Source organism: Marmota marmota, unplaced genomic scaffold, assembly GCF_001458135.2.
Source record: "Marmota marmota marmota unplaced genomic scaffold, marMar, whole genome shotgun sequence".
NCBI lineage: Eukaryota > Metazoa > Chordata > Mammalia > Rodentia > Sciuridae > Marmota > Marmota marmota.
In genome coordinates, this window is record NW_025999969.1 from 5,296,695 (window position 1) to 5,318,499 (window position 21,805).

General features: G+C 38.6%; 1 protein-coding gene across 1 annotated transcript in view; it reads left to right on the forward strand.

Moving 5' to 3' along the window:
- Positions 1 to 4,224: 4,224 nt before the first annotated feature.
- Tprg1 (tumor protein p63 regulated 1) overlaps positions 4,225 to 21,805 on the forward strand; it is a 130,734-nt gene continuing 113,153 nt past the window's right edge. Inside the window, exon 1 of the mRNA XM_015499987.2 lies at positions 4,225 to 4,447. The gene's annotated coding sequence lies outside the window, so the exon portion shown is untranslated. The remainder of the gene's footprint in view (positions 4,448 to 21,805) is intronic.

Consider the following 21,805-nt stretch of genomic DNA (forward strand, 5'->3'; position numbering starts at 1 on the left):
ATACTACCCACCAGAGAGCTCCCTCTCTCCATACCCATAAACAAATGCTTAATACCTGGGATCCTAACCAATGCCCCTCCTATGGTCTTGGAGTCTGTATTTCAAGAGCTTACCTGCATTGTAGTTTATCACATACTGTTTATTTACATGTTTAAAACTTGTCAAGTTCACTTCTCTCTTTCAATGTCTTTCCTGCTGTGACATGTGACTTAGGCCTATGAGAAGAACTTTTCATAGGAGAAAGAGCTAGTGGTAATCTTTTCATCTTGCTGTGGTTTTAAAATATCAGGGTCATTTTCAGCTTAATTTGACCATGTATAGTGAGCATCAGGATCTTCTTGTCACTATATTGGACATGGAACTATGTTATTGGTGTGACAGGGAAATCATTTCTTCCCTGTTGATCCCAGAGATATAGAAAGGAGGAAGTAATTCAAAAGAGAATTCATGCTGAGAGGGGCACAGGAGCTGTCATGTTTAGTGTGTGAACTTGGCTCTGTCTGTTCTCCAGTCTGCAGTGCAGTTTTTGTTAATTAAGATGAGCTGTGAGGGCAGCCCAAGGTGAGCTCTAAGATCCTGTCTAGCTCTGTGATGATGAATAATGACAGTCACTCTGGGGTAACCCTCTTTTTCTCCTGAGCCTTAGGAATAGGGAGGAGCCCAGGTGCTTAGCAGGAAAGGTGAGCCACACCCTGGCCATGAGTCAGATTTCTAATCTACTCAAGTTGGGGAAGGTTGATTTTGGTGGAGCCCATGGCACATGCTCTGCCTCTGTGTGTTTTGTTAGGAATTATATTTATACGGAAGGGCATTCCAAAGCAAGGCTCTGCCTTGTGGGGAGCCCTTCTCTGCCATTAATGACTGGCAAAGTTATGACATTGTTCTCTTCATCCTGCTCCTTCGTTTTCTGTTACCTTGGGGACATAGAGGAGTAAGAGCAGGGATAGGACCTGCGACATAGTTTGCAAGGCTCAGAACAACAACAAAAAATGCATTTAAGAACTTCAAGAGGGTGACAGCAGAGAAAAGCAAACACAGAGCCCTTCTCTAGGCAGGTCCTGTGCCACTGAACAAGCAGATGCCCATGGAGTCACTCTGGATGAAAGTGGGTCAGGGAATGAGATTGGGACCTGCAGATGAGAGTAAGGCATGGCCTCACCAGGCCAAAAGATGCCTTCTCTTACCAAAGCCCCGAATGGAACATCTGCACTGTGTGTGAACAATGGTGCAACTATTACTGTAGTTTGGTGCCCAGATCATCTCAAGATATTAGGCTTAGCTTCTGTGGGAGTCAAGAACAGACCCTGCTTTGCAAAGGAGAAACAGAGGTCAAGATAGTAGAGGTGATTTGCTGAAGGTCACTGTGCTTGTCAGTGGTAGAATGAGGACTCTATCTGAGGCTGCCTAACTACCATGCCTGTGCCCTTTCTAATCCCCAGTGAAGCTGAGTAACAATGAAATTATTCTTTTTCATTGTGAATTCAATTGGAGCTTGGGAATAAGAGTGAGATGTGGGAAGGGAAATGAGATAAATGCTGACTGAATGGAGAAAACAAAACAATTTAGAAAGCCAAAGCAGTTTGTCTGAGTCCTATCTGATGCACAACATACAGCAAAGCAGACAAATGTCTGCAGCAAAACAAAAGCAGATATTTTCAAATAAAATATGCATATTTCCCACCAGCTCTGAGCTCATCTGATAAGGGACAGATTGTCCACAGTAAATAGAGAGGGAAAAAGATGCTTTGGGCTGAATTTAGTCCCCTGTCAAAATCCGAGAGGGGCTTATTGTTTCTCCCTTTGTGACATGTTGCCTCTTTATCTGCAAGGCCTCTTAAGGCTTTGAAGGAAAACAGAGTAAGTTAGCTATTTATTTGCTTATTCATTTGCCCATCCATCAAATATTTCTTGAGTACCTACTTAGCATTTTACTGTGCTAGTCCTAAAAGAATGTTTAAGATGAGTACCCTCTTTTTGAAGAGGGTAGACAGATGTGTATCGGGACAGAAAACTAACCATAATTGTTGTGATGCTGGTGGCATATGCCATGTACTGTTGGAAATCAAGAGAAGAAGAAATTCATGCTGATTAAATTGCTCATTTGGTGACCTGCTTGTGTGTTCCTATTTGCCTAAAAAAAAAAAAAGTCACTAGTATCTATGCATTGTCATTGAGCTCTTCTTTCCCAAAGGCTCCTAGGAAGAAGATGTAGCTTGGGGTAGGAGATAATTTTCTTGTAGAAAGTACTCAGATACCCTTGCTGATACATACTGATCCTTCTCTGCAAGATCAACCATGGGGAGGACCTGGGATGAGGTGGATCTGGCTCCTACCTGATCAGTATCTACATACTTGTGCTCCTCCCTCCCTGTCTGCCAGCCCCAGCAGTAAGTAAGAGAAGAGCCTGCTGAGGCCAGAGAGAGAACTAGCTGTGTGATCATCCACATGTCACTCTGACCCCCTCTGGAAAATGGCAGGAGTGGAGGATGTCTAATCAACCAGGACTTCCTGTATTCTTTCTCACTGACACTAGGATTGAAGGAGAGGATCAAGGAGAAAAACTTATAAAGACTATCATAGAGGAGAGGAAAGAGAGAAAACACCAAGAGAAATGATCTTTAAATGCCTACCTAGAGAACTTATTCTGTGATCCTCTGTTCCTTGGCAGTTGAGCATCCACCAGGAAGTCTCTGCATAGGCTTTGACATTGCCGGAAATAGTAGGCATAAGGTGAATCTCATGTGGATCATAGGAATAGTGCTTCATACCCACCTCAATTCTTGGAACTTATGGAGCTCTTCTCACCTCCAGGATCTCACTTCTTGTTCTCTCAACTGCACTGGGTGGTGAGTGCAATCTGTAATTTTAATTCTCAGAAGCAACTGAGACTTTGGGAAACTGAGCTACTTGCCCTGATGCCAGTGAGTGGCAGAACTGGGACCAAAGGCTAGGTTTTCCCTATGATGTTCTTTCTCCTGGATGTGTTGTGCTTCCAGCCCCACTTTACCACAGCTGGAGTATGATGGCAGCGCAGCACCAGCTGGGGAAGCATCCAGTGTCTCCTGAAGATGGAACATTTATTAGACAGATGCCATGTGAACAAGTGAGATCCTTCCACAGAATCTTTTGCTCCTTAGAATAGCATGCTTCATTATGCTTTTATGTATATATAAATGTGCCACCATGTAATCTGCCCTTTGGTATAACTAATATGCACCCATAAAAAAATAACATACTGGAGACAGAAGTGCATCATTTGGTTCTACTCTTCAAAGACCAGGCTGGATTTCAGCTCTCTTTGTCGCCCCAACCCCATCTTTTTTTGTCCCCACCCTAAACCATCATAAAGACAATTAGAGCTGAGTGGGGACAGTATTTGTCTTGCAATTACTCTTAAGTGCTCTGTAGTTTTGTGGGATCTAAGTGGTATGACCTAGATACCAGTTCTGAGAAACTGAATTCAGCCAGGCTCTATGTAGAGAGGGGCATGAATCAGTTAGATCAGGCAATGTGGCTCAGTGCAGTGAGTGGATGACATAAAGCTCTACTTCTACCCTCTGTGCTTGTTGAAACCCTAGCTCTTTTGAGAGCTCAGATCCATTGCTACCTCCCTTTCTGGGAAGCCTCCCTGGAATTTCTCCCTTTTAGAGTATTACAGCATTTGTTCTGCTTTGTTACTTGCCAACTGCAAGAAATTGTGGAGAATGTATTGAAGAAGAAAATGTAGTTATTACCTTTAAGGGCTCACAATTGTGTGAGGAGAAAACACACACACACACACACACACACACGCACCTGTAAAACAATGTCACATGACAAATTCTCCAATAGGAAGCCTGAAAAGTCATTCCATGTGTACATGTGTCTGTTCTCACATACTGATATACATGTCTTCTACATATATGATATAAAAGTGATGGTGATGTTTAAAAATCACCAATATCCAATAAATCAAATCATCATGAAGAATATTATTAGTAGGAATGTAGGCCTGAGACTTGAGCTTTATTATTGTCCTTGGGAACACATAGATGCAATGCAAGAAGGGACGGAAGACTACTCCTGCTCACCATGGTCAGATGTCAATCAATGAGGAAGTTGGCAAGAAAACCCAGGACTGCCTGAGGGAGAGGACAGGAGAGGTGTGTCATTGCAGAACCAGAAAGTTCCCACCCACAAACCCAATTCCTTGCCTCTGACAGGTTAAGTTCCACCCTGTAAACATTTTCTTTCCTTTTATTTGACCCTTTGTTTGAGAGTGAGTACTTAACTCTCAGCCAACTTGGTAGGTGAGTTTCTGATCAGATTGGATTGTTAGCACTGGGGACTCTCCTGTTTGGCTTCATCTGAACCAGCCATACCTCCAGTGGCCACTATATTTGTGGTCTACCTGCCTTTGTCCAGGTAAAGAAAGAAGAGCCTTGAGGACTGGCCACAGCCTAGCCAGGTAAGACTAGGTGGCTGCTGATTTTATAGAAATGGGGTGTCTCTCTATGAGCTGATAGCTCCTATTGCTTAGGCTGAGTCTCTGGCCACCCCCACCATGGACTTACAATTTGATCTAGGCTCATAGTTTTGCATGACCATGTGAAATTCCTTTATTCTTCCTCACTGGCCAGGGTGGATGAGGTTTGTAGACCTTATCTATATATCAACTTTATCAACCTTATCTATATATCGACTTTGATCTTGACTGCTTTGTGAACAGGGTGGGATGGGTATAATTTTCTCCATTTAGTGATTCAGTGAACTGAGGCTTAGTCAGTTGATGTGATCTGATTCAAGTCTGAGCAGCAGGTTAAGGCCAGCAAGAGGTCTGTATCCCCCTTCTCTCTTCCTCTGCTGTACTACCCAGCAGGGTCACACCTTAATCTGAAAAGCCCAAAGTGAAAGGGCTCCCTGAACTTTCAAGTGGTGAACAAAAGGTGATTACTTCTTGGCATGCAGGTTGAGAAGGATATGTTTTTAATTCACCTGAGAGTGACTTTATAATGATATATAGGCTCTGTCACACAGGGCTGTTTTCAGAAACAACAAATGAGAGCATGTATGTAAAAAGATCTTATAAACTGAAAAATGATATGCAAATGGGAGAGACATGACTATGTGGAGCCTGGTAAATGCTTTAAATCTCTGTATAAGCAGATTTTAATTTGGGGCTGAATGACATTCTTCTAATGTCAGCAGCAGCATTGTAAAGCACAGATCACAAGGCCCTTGGGAAACATTTGAGCTTTTCAGTCTTTCTGTGGTATGTGAAAAAGCAAACCTTAACGGTGTAGGGGGGGGACACCCCCAAATCCTTTCAAACTGACTCTTGCAATTTCCTCTCTTATGACAGTTATCATCTTATCTCATTGTTCTACAGTTTTAAGAAAATCTCATCTTCAGTGATTATGTAGTTTATTTTTTTAAGATGCTAATTTTAGAACTATCATTTTCCTCTTTGTGCTCAAAAGGTTAACTCATTTTTAGTTGTGAAATGAAATGTTTCGTGTGTGTGTGTGTGTGTGTGTGTGTAAGAGAGAAAGAGAGACAGAGAGACAGAGAGAGAAAGAGAGAATCTATCAGTTTGGGTTTGTTATAGCAGTGCAAATAATAATATTCTTCCCTGTGGACCCACCACAATGCACTGGGTGGCAATGCCGCATAGTCTTTGGCATTCTTCTGTATATTCTTCTTGTCTTCCCAGCTAGAAGCATACTGAAGAAATTGTTCAATCAATGACCTTAGACAAAATAGAGAAACTTGTTCCAGAAAGATGAAGTGATATGAACAAAATGTGATTGTTGGAATCACAAGTTAAATGCATGTCTCTTACTCTTCCACTGACCATGACAATTAGTGAATGGTGCTGGGAATCCCAAAGCCACAGCATTAACCTGTGTCATTATGGAGATTGTACTCAGGTGTCCTATAACATTCCTTTCACTTCAAAGTTTTTGGCCCTTTGACTTTGCTTAGCATCTCTAGTGGTAATGTCATTATACCTTGTAGAGTAGGGGAATTTGACTTTGTTTTTGTGAAATATTTGTTTCAACCAAATTTTGGAACCACTTATTAGGTGTAGGATAGGAAATGGGCAAAAGGTGGTGGTGCCCTCATTTAATTCAGCTAATTTGGAGTTTGATATCTTGGATATCAAACTCAGTTATTTGCAAACTGAAGTATTAAGCTGGCTGATACTGTGTCAGGATTCTTTTAAACAGATATCATTCAGTTCAATAGTTTCAGAATTTTCATGCTAGTTAATTTTTTATTCAACATTATAGAATCTATTGGCAGGGTCAAGTTTAAGGCTTCATTTAATCCAGAGGTTGCAGTCCAGCAGCTACAAGTGAATACAGCATGTAAATGTGTTTGTTTTTTAATGCGCTTGAGTGTTAAATAAAATCAAACTAGTTGCAAGTATTCAATGTCCTGGAATTTCTTGTAAAAATCCAAATATCTCATTGTTTAGGAGGACCAGGGGGTTTGTTATCAAACAAGATATGGATCCACACACCAGCTGTGTTTGGGCAGCTTCTGCTTCCTGTGGAGGGAGCATGTGCTCCCCAGGCGTTTTCAGCCCCCATTTAAGCTACCAGGTATTTTAGTTTGTCCCACTGATTTTGTCTAACCTCTTAGGTGTTGGAATTCCCCTAAATAATTCTCTTTCAAAGGAAATTTAGCTCTACACATCAATAGCCTAACTTGTGATCATTGTCACAAGGAAGTAGGTGAAATTAATTCCTTGGCCCTAACCTCTCATTATGTAAGAGGTAGGGGTAGATAGGATGGCTTCAACAGAACAAACCTTGAGTTCTGATACCTACCCACAATATTTTCTTGAGATGGATATCAAACTCAGTTATTTGCAAACTGAAGTATTAAACAGGTTGATACTGTGTCAGCATAATCTCCAGAGAGTAGGAAGGAAATCTGACACTTGCTGAATAAGGCCCTTTACTCAAGACAACAATTTCGTAGAAATAAGGAAAGAAGTTTTGATGTACAATAGCATATGGATAGCAACATGGTGCTCTATCCAAAGAATATAAAATAAATGACTGAAGTCCTGAAAACTTGGCCAATGATATCTTTTGTATCATATCTCCATTAATAAATAGTCACCCCTTGACCACTTGATATATGTCCTTAAGTTTAAGGATATAGGAATAAAATATAGTGACTCTTCCCCAAAGGATCTTCCATTCAGTAATGAAAACATGTATACAAATGAACAAAACAAAACAGAATGAAAAATAAGTAAGTACATAAATAAATGATGCAAGAAGAAAGCAAATGCTGTGGTTAGAAAGTGGCATTTGAGCTAGACTTTTTACATAAAGGTGAGAAGATTTTCCAGCAAAAGAAGAGTTTAAGCAAACTCAATTCCATACTGCTTGAAATACACTTAAGAAAGCATTCACTGTGGCTATGCCTAGGGCCAGTGGACTGAAGTAGAATGAGGCTAGATATCTGATTCTACACCAGATGGTGGATGCTGAGTTGCAGGGATAAGGGTTTCCTTCAGGTACAACATGGTGAATCCAATGAGCACTATGACTATTAGCCAAACACTGGTCTGTGCTCATGTCTATGCAGCTTCATAATTTGTTAGTAACAGAGCACCTTTAACATGTAGTTTAACTCTTCTCCAAGTTTTTCAGGAGAATTAATGGGAAAAAAGCAGAATTTAGCACTGGCAATATAGTGGACAATATTAGATGCTAAGTGCAGGAGGCAAGGTGGTAATCTACACTGGAATCAGAAAAGTTGATGAAAATATTTTTAAAATACATTGAGAAATATTTTTTAAAGTGATAGAGATTCCTTTTGGTTCCCCCCACCTTTCTATCAAAGAAAGTCTATTCTGGGTTATCTGAAAATGAGAAAAGTGAAGTTGCATAGGTTCTTCTAACTTATGTGATGGGGAGAGTTATTTTTGCTTGATGAACTTCATTCTTTGGTCTGGAGAGCACATTCTACCTGTAGAATAATTATAGAAGGTTCTTGGGATCTCCTGACCCTGTATTCTTCCATAATATATAACTAATATGTGAGTGCTTCACTGTGGTTCACAATATTCCTGGGTTGAATTCGTGAAGGGAAGGTTCTTATTTTGCAAAGCGTTTCTCTGGTCACCACAGCAATTGCTCATACAACCCCAGTGTCAAGATATTTTGTAAATAATCAAAAGTTTCTCATTTTCAAGCACACAGTCTTGTGGGATGACTTGGAATTATCCCTGTATCTCAAAGGTCTGTGCTTCAAGGGAGATTCACAGATGATGAGATGCAGAACAAAGTGGAGAATATGAACAAGTCATTTGTTTAAAACTATTGAATACCTGTTTAATTAAGACTCTGTTCAAAATTCATTCATTCAAAACTATTTGCTGGATATAAGTTCTAGTTTTCATCTTTTTTACAACACCATAAATAGTTCTGATAAGAGCAGTAGTGACATAAAGAATAATTCCTGCTTTCAAGGAAAATACATTTTGGTGAGACAGATGGAAAATAAAATCAATTGGTAACATATATATGAAATATGAAATATTATAGAAGAGAGAAAGTTATGAATAGGAAGTTGGGGGTAGCTGAGATCTCGGGAAGGGTACTCAGGGAAGGAATAAGACTCTACTTGAATAACCCTTACAGTATGAGGGAATCTGTCATACCAGCATCAGGGAACAAGCATTCTCTGCAGCTGGAACAGTGACTCTGAGGCAGGAGCATTCCCACTGGCACCTTTGAAAAATAAAACATGAATATTATATTAGAAAGAAGATCCTGGCATGGTGGTAGGAGGCAGTGATAAGCCATGCACCTGTCAGGTATGGACATTCACTCTGAATGAAATGGAAAACATTTGCAGATTTGGGCAGTGGAGCAAATAGTTTGACTTACATTTCAAAAGAACCCTCTATCTGTGGTTTGAGGACAGATCAGGGTGGAATGGGGAGGGTAGACAGAAGCAGGAAGGGTCCTTAGGGAGTTAGTGCTTTGATCTGGATAAGTAATGTGGAAGTGTGGACAAACTATGTAGTCATGGGCATGAGGAGAACATTTAGATTCTGGTGATTGATTGACTATATGGGAAATCATGATACAGGAGTAAGTCAAGGACAATCCTATGATTTTTCTGGAGCAGATGGTAGAGAGGAACAGCTTTTATTGGGGTAAATAGTATAAGAGAAACATGTTTTTGAAGGCATGTCAGGAGCTTACATTTGGATAGGTAAGGTTTGAGATTTTGAGTTGTGAATTCATATATGAATCTGGAATTCAGTGAAGATATCTGAGCTAAAGATAAAAATTGGCAGTCATTAATACATTCATGATATTTACAACAATGAAATTAAATACAATCATCAAAGGAGTGGGTATAGACAGAAAGAAAAAGACATTTATGACTGCCTTCTGAGATGCTGCAATGTTTGGGGTTCAAAAGTGAGAATAACTCACTGTAACAAATAGGAAGGGACATGGTGGGAAGGTTCCCAACCAGCATAGTGGGGTGACATATCATATAATTCATTTAGGATCTACAGCACATGGTGATAATGACATCTGTCCAGGACAATGAGCCTCCTTGTCATCTACACTCTGATGCACAACACTCTTACAACCTCTGCCCTGCGCTCCCCTCTGGTTTCACTAGAATCAAGAGAGGAAATGGAGGAGGAACAGGCTGAGAGGTAGTCAACACTGGGTGAGCATGGTGTGTCCTGGAACAAATGGGGGAAATCATCCAAGAAAGAGAAAGTGATTGGGTGGGACAGATGATGCTAAAAGGGGGAGCTGGAAAATTTCTGAAAACAGAACATGTAGCACTGGGGCTTGAGGGGGCTTGAGAGAGAATAGAAGAAGAGGTCTTGGAGATGGCGGATATAGATGTTTTTCCAAGGAGCTTATTTGTAAGTGGAAAATAGGAAATATCTGGAAGAGAAAGTGAAAGGCTTCTTTTTTTTTAAAGTGGGAGAATGAATCTAGAATATATTTTGACGGAGCTTGTAATTTGATTAATGCCTTTGGAGTATTTTATTTAATTTTTCTACAACTGTGAAGTAGTTCTGGTAAGGGTCATTATCTTATATTTTAACAGGTAAGGAAAATAAAGTTTAGGGGCTAAGATCATCTGCCCCAAATCACATAGTAAATTAATAGTAGGTGGGATTTAAACCTGAGTTCTGAAAATTAAGATCATGGTTCTCTTCTCTGCTTGTCTCTACCCAGCTAATGTTGGAGATCACTTCAAACACTACAGTTCTCTATTAAATCTTCACTTCATTGCTGTATAATGCCATTTAACAAGTCTCAGGGAATTTACACTTCCCAGCAATGTTGAACTGAAGGAGATTTTACATCAACTGTAGAATGTTTGGAGTCTTGGGGAGATAAGAATTTAGTATCTACATCAATGAAAACTTGCAGTATTTGAAAGTATTCTTCCAAGTACAGGCTTCAGGTTGAAGCACCTACATTCTGGCAAATGGGAATGTAGCTATTCATGCCTTTACTGTAGGGCTGATCTCACATCAATTTTTTTTTTCACTAGTGGTGAATTTGTGTCTACCTACCAACATCCATGATGCCTCTTTATATTGTCTTCTTTCTATCCACTTGAAGCTCATACTCACTTAAGGAAGCATAGAAAAGTGCTTCCACCTACTTTATTCCCAGTTGGGATATTGCGAGTCTTTCTGAGAAGGGATACACTGAAACATAGCTATTTTGACAGAACCCAGCCTGTATAGAATATAAAACTTTGCACATCATTTGTCTCTTCCTCTAATGGTGGCTTTCCTCCCCCATCAAATATATAATCCTGTCTTCTAGCAGCTGGTTGTCCTGGGTCCTTGGTGTCTCTCCAGAGGCTTGCCTTGTGAAAGAGCTCCTGTATCCATAGGCATCCAGACAAAGTGTGACTCTGTGGTACATCTAGAATGCTCCAATTGCACCTTTTTCAGATGACTGTCTAGTCCTTTAATCCAGTCATCTTGTGATTATCTATTTGCCAATCTGATTCTTTTACAGACTTTGTGCTTCTCAAGGTAAAAAATTGTATTTGTAGGTTTCATCCTAGTCTCCACCTCTTTCCTTTCCCTAACACAGAGATTAGCCCAGAGAACTTTTCCCCAAATGTATTTTAATTAATGAATTAGGTTAGACACTCTTTTAATTCGTTTGTCATAGCACTTGAGAGGCTGATCTTCATTACACAGAGAAAAAATTGGAGAACTCAACTTCTAGCCATTCCTACATGAAGAGTTAATTAAGCAAATCAGATGTAAAATTTCAGAAACCAGTTACTGTGGTCATTTTTCTCTTGAATTTGGGATACACAAATGTATCTAACTGATGTGTACATCTTGAAAATCTGACATTATCATTACTCATGCCTATACCTCTTATAGTATCAGCCTTATCATTAACAACTGCTGATATCATAAGCATTTAATTGATAACACATTTAATAAATGAAGAACTCTTGCTGATCAGTAAGTCAAAGAAGATGAAACTAATAAAAAAGTTCAACCATACCTATACATTCCAACCTTTAAAATCTCATAACTTAAAAAAATATAGGTCAAAGTAAAACGAACATTGGTCTTACTTTTTTAAGCCATTAGTTTTAAAAATTATGAAACTTTATGCTGACCTTCAGAAAAATAGACCTTCAGGCATGTAAAATCTGATCCTTTCGTAGTTTTCTAGTATAAAGACATTATTAATTAATTAATTAGTGTAGCTGTACTAATATTAGGGAAAACAGGCTTGGGTCAGAAAAGCTTTTGATCAACTAAGAGCACTTAGTACCTGTGTGACTGAGAAGTTCATCAGCTTTCTAAGTTTCAATCTCCTAATCTAGAAATTAGGATACTTGTAGTACCTAAAGCACAGGGAGAGAATGACTTAAAAATGAGGTAAAGTCAAGTGCTTAGTGCATGGTACCTACTTAGTAAGTGTTGCTACCTTTGTCAGTATTGATATCCTTTTACATATTGAGTATAAAAGACAGTTTGTAAACAATTTTTTGTAGCATAACTCCATTTTTGAAGTAGAAAATGTTGATGTTGTGAAAGATAAAAGTAGAAAAATCATAAAGACTATAGATTGGAATTATTTATTTCCATTTTCTTTCATAGTGAGTTTAAGCTTTTTTTCCTTCTTTGCTTTTATGTGTAGTCTAGAACATAGTAAGAAAAACTGAATGGATACAAATTATTGTTATTATTAATCCCTATGAGTAAACATCTATCAATGCAGTAGTAGCTTTTGCCTGTTATCTTGGTTATCCTTGTCATCAAATCATGAATGTGACCTCTGATCTACATGTAGCCTTCTAAGCTCCTTGAATCACTATTACCTTAAATGGGACTTCTATGATTCCTTGCTTACTTATCAACTTCTGTACCCATAGCTTTACATCTTTTGGTTCACCTCTTTGAATCAATATTTTTAAAAATTCCTCCCCTCAGTTATAAGAATAATGTGTGCTTAGTGTGAAAAACACCAGAAGATTTGGAAAAGTATAAAGAAGAAAATAAAAATCATCCTTCACCCTGTTATGCAGAAATAATCATTCATAACATTTTAGTGTGTGTACTTCTGATCATAAATGGGTCATTTTTAATATACTATTTTGTAGTATGCATTTTGTTTCACAATAATATATGTCTTAGTGTCAATACATATTTACAAGATTATTCTACATTTTTTATTACCTCCCTCTCCCAGGATAAGCTCCCTTGGACACTTCAAGTTTGTCAGTTCTAATATTTTTCTTTGCTTATTTATTTATTCTTCAGGTTCTCACAATAAAACCATGGGGTATGTGTAGTTTAAGACTCTACTTTTTTCATTTAGCATTATTCTGTGAGTCTTTATCAACATTTAATTGTCTTAAAATATGATTTCTAAGTGTTGCATTATATTATACTATGGTTATGGATAATACATAGTGTGAAACTTTAATTTTAAGTTTCTCTGATTTGAGTTGAGAGATGCTTAATTAATTCTCCCTTCTACTGGGTTCTATACTCCATACAAGATCTATTTTTTATTTATCATTGAACTACAGTAGCATAATGAATGGACAAAGATCAAAATCCTTGCGCTGGATGATATGATTTCGCTATGGCAGCTTTTACTATGTAAAGGGATTCAGGAGGCTGTGGCTGTTTTGTTCAGAGAGTGGAGAAAAGGAAATGGCCTACAGTGCTGTGTTTAGTTGTGCTGGGAAGGAAATTCCACTTCAGTTGACTAGGACTATCTGGACAAAACCTTAGGCTAGAAAGCTTGGTCCTCGCAAGATCCCCATTGGTTGGCTGGAACAGCCAATGAAACCAGACAGGTTGTTCTTACCTTGCAGTGTTTCTTGCTTGTTGAATTAAAAAATCAATCCCCCCCCCCAAAAAAAAATCTGGTAATTTGGTTTTATTGATTTCCTCTTCCTGTTGCAGTTAAAGATATAAATTTCTACAAACATATAACCAAGGACTAGAAAATGTGACTTTTCGTGAGTTAAAGGAAATGCAGATATATTTCAGCCCTTTTAGTCTTGTTATTTTCACTTGTAAATGACCTTTTAGTTCCTCAAGTTGGTTTGAAATAGAGGCTCTATCCCGGCCCGTGTAAAGTCCTAGGCTAACAGAGTTGGAGGGAAACTGATGTCCAAGTAGTTCAATATATTCCCAGTACACAGGGAAATAACAACAACAACAACAAAACCAGGAAAAATGATGATCAGAGAAGAGCCGTGGCTTAATTTTGAACCAAGAATTCCCGACTCTTGCTACTTTAGGCTTTTCCCATCTTTATTAAATTTCATGTACTCTGCTCCCAATTGTTTACAGGTTCTTCTCACATAAACTCAGTTGATTATTATACTCCTTCTAGCCTTCCTTTCCCTGCTTAACTTTAAAACTATGCTTTGAATCCATACTGTATTTTAGGAACATTGCTAGGTCTTTAGATCTATTAGCCCACCTGATTCTTACAGTATTCTGCAAGATATATATTGGGTCTATTTCAAATTTGAGAAAACTGAATCTAAGGAGTTTTAATTGCTGTCTAACCCCAGGAAGCTGTAAACTGTACAACCTAGATTCATAGCCAGGTCTGATCCCAAAGCTTTTTCTGTTATGCCAGTCTATTTCCTGATAAAGATATTGATTGCATGAAATGAATCAATTTTGTCTTACTGCTCTGTCCATTATCTTGTGAAAGGATTGGCTTAATTAATTTTCCTGACACTTGTGTCTTTGAGTTGTAGGTGAGTGATCTTAATACATCACCAACACAGTGTGTTTAAATCAGAAGAAAAGGCATCTTTCAAGCTCCAGTGGAGGAAGCTGAATTGTATAGTTTAGCCTCTTCTACTAAGCAGCTCATGGAGGGGCCACAGTAGGAAACAGACGAAAACTGAAGTTTTGCAAAAGGCAAGGAAATAAAAACAAACGATGAAAGAAAGAACTATGTTCAAAACAATATAAATAATGTCATCTCTACTACAGTGAAGATTCATTTCAGAGAGAAACCCTGAAGTCAGAAGACTCACTAAAGTGTTAGAAGGCATGAAGGACGTTTAGTGATATGTGTTGGGACATTGGCCAGACATCTTACTCTGACTTCTTAGAGAAAGGTGGGCTATGATACGACTTCTAACTCTTTAGCACAATAAAGGAGGAAAGAAGCAGGTATTGCCTGCTAATCTCTTTTATCCCACTGTTTTTTGATCCTGGCTTCTGTTGAGGCCTAAGTTCGAAGAAAGGTCTCTGTGAAATCTCTCCCTTCAATAATCCTCCTTTACGACCTTTTCTCCCAGGTCTCTGTTTAAAATAAAATCACCCCTGTCTCTTCTTTCTCTTTCACATCACTTGCTGGATATGACTTTTTCTGTGAAGACAAGAACTTCTGCCAAATCGTGATGTCTAGTCCTTCTGTGACTAAAAGACTTCATTCTCAGAGGATGTGTTCATTGGAAGTTCATTGGACTTACCTAAGACAAACATTCCCCCTCCCTTTTCCCTCATGCATTTACATAACAGGTTTGTAACTTCTTGGCCTCCATAGCTGTTTCATAACTTGTTGTGAGAAAAGTCTTGCCCAAGAGACACCATATTTCTCCATCTCTCCGAACTTCTTTGATTTTATTTCCTGAATGTAGCTTTTACATATCAGTGGGCAGATTAAATCCACTACCTGATAATCCTTAGCTAAGACATCCATCCATGCATAAGAAATTGTCTGTCTGTGGGTATTAATTTTAGTCTTCTTCTGACTTGGAGTTTTGGAGATTTTCTGATAGCCAAATTTTGATGTATTTTCTGTATGAAACAGAATTCTTTTCCCTTAATGTCAGGGGCTGGAAAGGATGTCTGCAATAAAAATGTGGGTGCTTAAAAAATAACCTTTCATTTTTTCAAATACTTTTACTAACTTTTACTAGAACAATATTTTTGCTCTTTTAATATTCTGTAGAACATTTTCTTTGTAGAAAATTAGAAAAATAATAATTAAGGGACAAATAATTTCTTATCTCACTACTCAGAGAAAACCAGTATTAACATTTTGATGTGTGTCCTCCTAAACTTTCTTTTATATACATCTATATTTTACTTTATAAAATTTAGAGCCATACTATGTGCTGTGTCCTATTTTATTTCTTGGTTTAAAAATATTTTCCACAGATTTTGTTCTACTACATTTGTATATTAGTTACTATGACTATATAATATTTGACTTAAACTACAGCTAGTTTTAAATTTTCTGGCATTATTCATTAATTAAAAATGAGACATTATTACTATTTTTACAAACCATAATACTGTGGACCAGCCCATTTTTGGTCACATCTATGTAAAAAGAGAAGGCTTGGGAGTGGTCAACCTTATTCAGTCACTTGATGTCTCCATTCACAAACAGGCCATGCTATGTGAGCACAGATGTTTTGTTGCTGCTCTTCTGTGCTCTAGAGGCAGCAATCAACAGAGTGCACTTGAGTCTGGGTATCACCTTCTCTAGGACCCTGGACTAGGAGGAACATTGCCTTTTGGAAAGACTTGGCACAACCCTGGTATAAACACACTGTCTCTCCTTCCTATCATCACCTCACCAGCTCGCTAGTAGTTTTAACCTCATCAGGATAGTAATTCACCTTCCATAAATGCAGAGGAAGCCTCGCTTTACCCTTAGCATTTTTCAGGGACTGCCAGGAGCCTCTGCTCAGAGGTTATTTTGTTGCCTCCTACTTCTATGGTAATACAAAGGGTTCTTCAAAACATGCAAGATCAAGACATTTTATTCCTTACCAAGTGCTTTCACATTTTCCATTTGACCTTCAAAAAATCATGTAAAGAGGGTCGGCACCAGTGTATACATTTTCGTGGATTAAAGGAGAGGTTGTCATGGGGTAATTAATGATGGTGAAATGTGATGATCATTATTATCCAAAGTACAGGTGTGAAGACACTAATTGGTGTGAATATACCATGTATACAAGCAGAGATATGAAAAATTGTGCTCTATATATGTAATAAGAATTGTAATGCATTCTTCTGTCATATATAAATAAAAATGAAAAAAAGAGAGGTTATTACAAGCATGTACATGTGACACATGAAGATGGCAGTACTGACCATTCTGTGTAAGGAATACTTGCATTGATCTTTCCATGGTTCCTACTCCTACATCCCTCTTAGTCACTTTGTGATCAAAAATCATATATTTACAAAAGAACTGATCAAATCCAAGTGTCTTCTCTCCCCAGTAAGCAGCCTAGAGATAGATGGACACTCACAGAAGTAAGAGCCTGTGAATGTCTTGGGCATACATTCTTTTCATAAACACATATTGGTTGTACAAACTGGCCAGTTTCACTGTGACATTTCCATCCATGTGTGTATTGTGTTTGGATTGTGTCCACTCTCAGGCAGGCGTTGTAGTTTTCTCAGGACACTCATTCTGTGTGTATGCTAGCTATTGCGGCTTATTGCTTTAACAGTAGTTGTGGCAGAACACACAAAAACATACATCTTTCCTTACTTCCTAATATTCTGGCCATATTTATGCATATATGGGCATATATAATTATATTATATGCATTGTGTTTTGTTGTTTTCACTTTTTAGTGAAACAATGAAATGAAAAAGGCCATTTTTGAAAGTCATTGTTGCGTATCTGTGCTTCTTACTTACTGTCTTCAGCAAACAAATATAAAGCTATTTTTTAGATTTTACTTTTTAGTATTCTGAACTGTCCACCTTTTAAAATTCATCTTAGAATGAATCTAAATGCCACTCTTAGAGCAGAACTACCATTCTCCTCCGTCTTTGTGTTCTGCATATCATTATTTTACCAAGAGCTGTGTATATTGCTATGGCTCTCCTGCCTTTTTTCTCTCTGGGTGGAGCTCTTTGGATCCATTTAAATCTTTCTGGCATCTTGTAGAACAGGCTGGCTTCCAAATGTTAACCTCCTCCCCCAAGTGATGTGGAAATGGGTCAAAGTGGCCTCAGAATGATATTATTTCAACACATTCTTATAGTTAATTATTTCGTCTGATTTGCTGTCTTGTTGAGCATTCAGTGTTTCAGGAGTTTAATGTATGGTTCACTATTACAACCCAAATTATCCCTCAGTTATAATGTCAAACAAAATGAGAAGTTAGCGGTATCTATTTTTAAGACCCCAGGCTTGCTTTCCTTTCTGGTCTCTTTCTACCCTTTTAATGCCTTCTTCTGAACTTTGCCCATTGATTCCAAGGTAAGCCTCCTCTCTCTTTCCTCCATTCCTAGATGTGCTCTGAGAAAAGGCTCTGAGATTCATATTTACTCCTTAGGGTTGTTTTAGGTGATGTGAGTATTTGCTTAGTGCTTCTGTCTCTAGAGTATATGCCTTCTATAACATCCTCTGTGGAGAGGTGTACTATGCTGAGCTGCAAAAAGGGTTATGCATTCACAAATGAGGGTGTGGTTTCTTCCCATGCTCAGTTTTTCTGTACTCATTCAGCCCAATCTCAGGCAGTAAATGGAGAATTAGCTGATAAAAGATCATTGTGCCAGACAGCATAGTATAATCATATTTCTAAACTTCCATTCATGCTAAGCTTCTGGGAACCTGTATATTCTGAGGTGGGTCTAGATGAAAGAACTTCAAATTTATCTTTTCTCTCTCTCTTTTTTTTTTTTTTTTTTTGAGACAGGGTCTCACTAAGTTGCCCAGGTTAGCCTCAAAGTCAGGGTGACCCTCCCACATAAGCCTCTGGGATTCCAGATACCTACCACTTCACCTGGCTGTCCCTTTGTACTTTCTATTATAGAATGTCCACAGTGTGAAGATATTTATTACAGACTTGTTTGTTCAGCTAATACATAATGAATGCATTCTCTGTGCTCTAGCTGGTGCTAAGGATACCACAGTATATGGAATCCCATTGCTATCATCTAAGACCTCATGGCCTAGTGGGAAGAGTGAGAAAGTTCAGACAAGCTAACTTCATGCAGTATAAGAACTCTGCAGGGTAGGCATAATCTACAAGGCTACGTGGTGGAAGGTACTTGACTGATGAGATGAGATTAATGGAGGTAGCCTCTAGCTGCTGTCTAAGCTGAGATGAGAAGAACAGAGGGAGCTGTGGGGTAAAGGAAATGAGAAGGAGCTTGGTAAATTTGTGTACCTACTAATAGAAGAGTATGTCTGAAGCTAAGAGTATGAGTGCTGAGGCAGGGCAGGAGAGATGGGAGAAAGAAAGGGAGGGGAGACACTTGGTGAGACAAGTGTCTGGTAGGTAGAGGTGCAGATCATGAACTGACCCTGCCTAGGAACTCAGGTTTTATTCAAAGTATAGTAAGGACCATTGGGGGTTAAGAGAGCACAATCGGTTTGTATGTTTGGAAGGCTTACTTTCTGCTGTGTGCTATATAAATCAGAGTGAGTAAAATTGTTGGGGTGCCGGTTAGAATGCCTTTATAATGATCCTCAAGAGATGAAGTAGAGGCTGTGGGCAATAGAAATGGAGCAAAGTAGAGAGTTTAGTAGTTATTGAGGAATTCAAAGGTAATGAAATAACAGGTTGGTTAGGATTGGAAAAGAAGAGAGCATCAGAGAATTTTCTGGTCTTTGGAGGTGTACAGCTGTGATCTCCCTCACTGAGATTGGAATAAAGAGGAAAAAGTTTATAGAGGCTATAAGAAATCTTAAAGATAAGTTCATTTTTGAATATGATTAATTGGAAGTTCCTGTTGGTCAACCAAAGTGATATGACTAAATTGAGTTTTGTAGAGATGATTTGTAGTTTGGAAGAGAGAGCTGACTGGAGACACAGGTGCAGGAGTCAGAGATTTAGAGATTGTAGTTAAACAAGGAGAATGAAGGAGATGAGAGCATCAGTAGTGTGCTCTGAAAAACATCAGCGTATGAGCAGTAGGTTGTCATGATGGAAGCTATAAGCCATGAACACAGAAGTAGAATGAAAACAACTGGGAACTGGCAGTCCCAAGGAACAGAAGGATATGAGAATTTCAGGGTCGATACAACCATCAGCAGCATTGAGGGGGACAAAGAAAGAAGACATAGCATGAAGGGCAGCCACTAGTTTCAGTCACAAGAACTTTGTTGAGAAAGGTCTTCTGGGGATGAGAAGAAGATTGCTGTTGATTACAACGTGAATGAAAACCATGGATGAAAACAGAGTGGGTGTGAATGATTTTTTTGAGAAACTTGGTCATGAGATGCTACAGGTCCATTCATCCTTCTTGTGCTTTCGAAGGTCAGATGGAACAAATATGGTCTTTCTTTATGGCAAGCCTTTTTTACACTTGGAAGGGAGTCATCAGTGTCCTGTACATTTTCTGTCTTCTCAATTGAATTTCTGTAGTACCTCTATTATTCCTCATGTAACAATGTTAGTGGTCCCTCACATCTGTGTGGCCACCTCCTTCGAAAAAAGGAAGGTCGTCTTATAGGTTATGGGCCAAAATCTTGTCATGGAAATGGAAGAGGGGGAATTAGAAAAGTATCTGCTGAAGGTAATGAAGCATGTTTTCATTAATTCACTTAAGTATTATCTGTATATATGCCAGGTGCCCTAATAGAATAAGTGATGGTTTGACTCAGTTTTGAGTGGTGCCTTCAAGACAACTGCTGAGAGTCTGACTTTAGGGTCACAGGAGAGAGCTAACCTTAGACTCATGGAAAAAAGGAGTCCTCATGGAGAACAAACAGGTTTCTCTTGCTCTGAAGGCCAGCTAAACCTTCCTAGGAATTTGTGGCAGTCAGAACAGGAGAGAGGAGCCTAAAGGCTTGGTGCTTCCTTTAATTTGCTTTGTGACCTAAGGTAAGTCACTTCCCTGATCCCTTCTTAGGAACTGATTTCTTATTTGTAAAGGGATGATGTTGATTGAGGTGACATCTAAAATGCTTAGCAGCACTCTTGGGTTCTACCATGTAAAATTGTGCAAGTATTCACTTTGCAAAAAACGATGCTGGGCTAGATTTGTAGCTTAGTGGTGGAGCGCTGGGTTTGATTTTCAGCACCCCAAATAAATAAATAAACAAACAAATAAATGTCTATTAACAACTAAAAATATATTTTAAAAAACAGCAACAACAATTCTGTCAATGTGCAATGACTGTGGTATCTATCCCTTGACCTGTGTGGTGGTTGCATGCTTATCTCATGAGGATTCAGTGATCTACTCATTTATCATTATTTGAGTACATGGCATACTTGACTAAAATGTTCACTAATAAAATAATATTTTATTATTAAAATAATTAAGACTGTAGTTTTATTGGGGGGAATGCTGTATCATTAGCATTTGGATTAATGTTTTTCCTTTAATTTTATCAAATGTGATAAAAAGTGACAGTTGGCTTAACAGGAAACTCAGGTTCTGGAGCAAATTCCTTAAAGCTCCCATCCAGGAGCATCTTGTTGTGGAATGTTTCTCCTGCTCCTGCGTGACACAGAATTAATGCTAAAGATAGTAATCCTAGTTAGGCAACGATCCATACACCCTCTGAGATGTCCCAATAGCAGGGAAGGAACCTTGTTCTAATGTCTAAGCATTGTCATCATCTAGATTTGGAATCAGTAGATACAAAATCAGGGGTCTTATTGACTTTGGAAAGAGAAGAAAAGAACTGCTGCAGGTCTCATGGTTGGCCTTGGCAGGTTTGGCCAAGGTTGGCCTTGGTTGGCTTTCATTTTATTCTGGGCTCCTTTTTGCACTTGTACATGGAGAAAATTTGAGACTTCACAGGTACTCTGAAGTATATCAACAAGACAAGTGTTTTATCCTGGCTAAGTCCTTGCATATTGCTTTTATGTTTTATTCTTTCTGACTCTTTTGTGTGTGTATGGGAGACAGAATCTGGTGATTTAGTCATTATTCTCCTGCCAGTAAGGCTACTGCTTTACAAATGGTCAGACCAATTGCAAAGTGGGACAATTTTGTTGCCTGATATAAGTCACTCCACCCTATGTTGGTTTACAGGGTGGCTTTTTTCTACTGTATCAGACATATCTTCTGCTGAATCACCTCTAACTCAATAATCCTTGTGCAGTTTTGTGTTAATGGCAACCTCCAGAATTTATCATTGTGGAGGTATGAAAGGGAGAATCTGAGAAAAATGGGTTATAAGAGTGAAACAGATATTTAAAATAACAAATTATAAAGAATGTATTACCCTGGAGAGAGAGAGAGTAGTAAAAAATAAATGATGTAATGTTGGAGTATACACAAATATGACTCACCTCTCCATGACCTCTCCAAATCTGCAATGAAGTGCTTAACCCCATGAAATTCTGA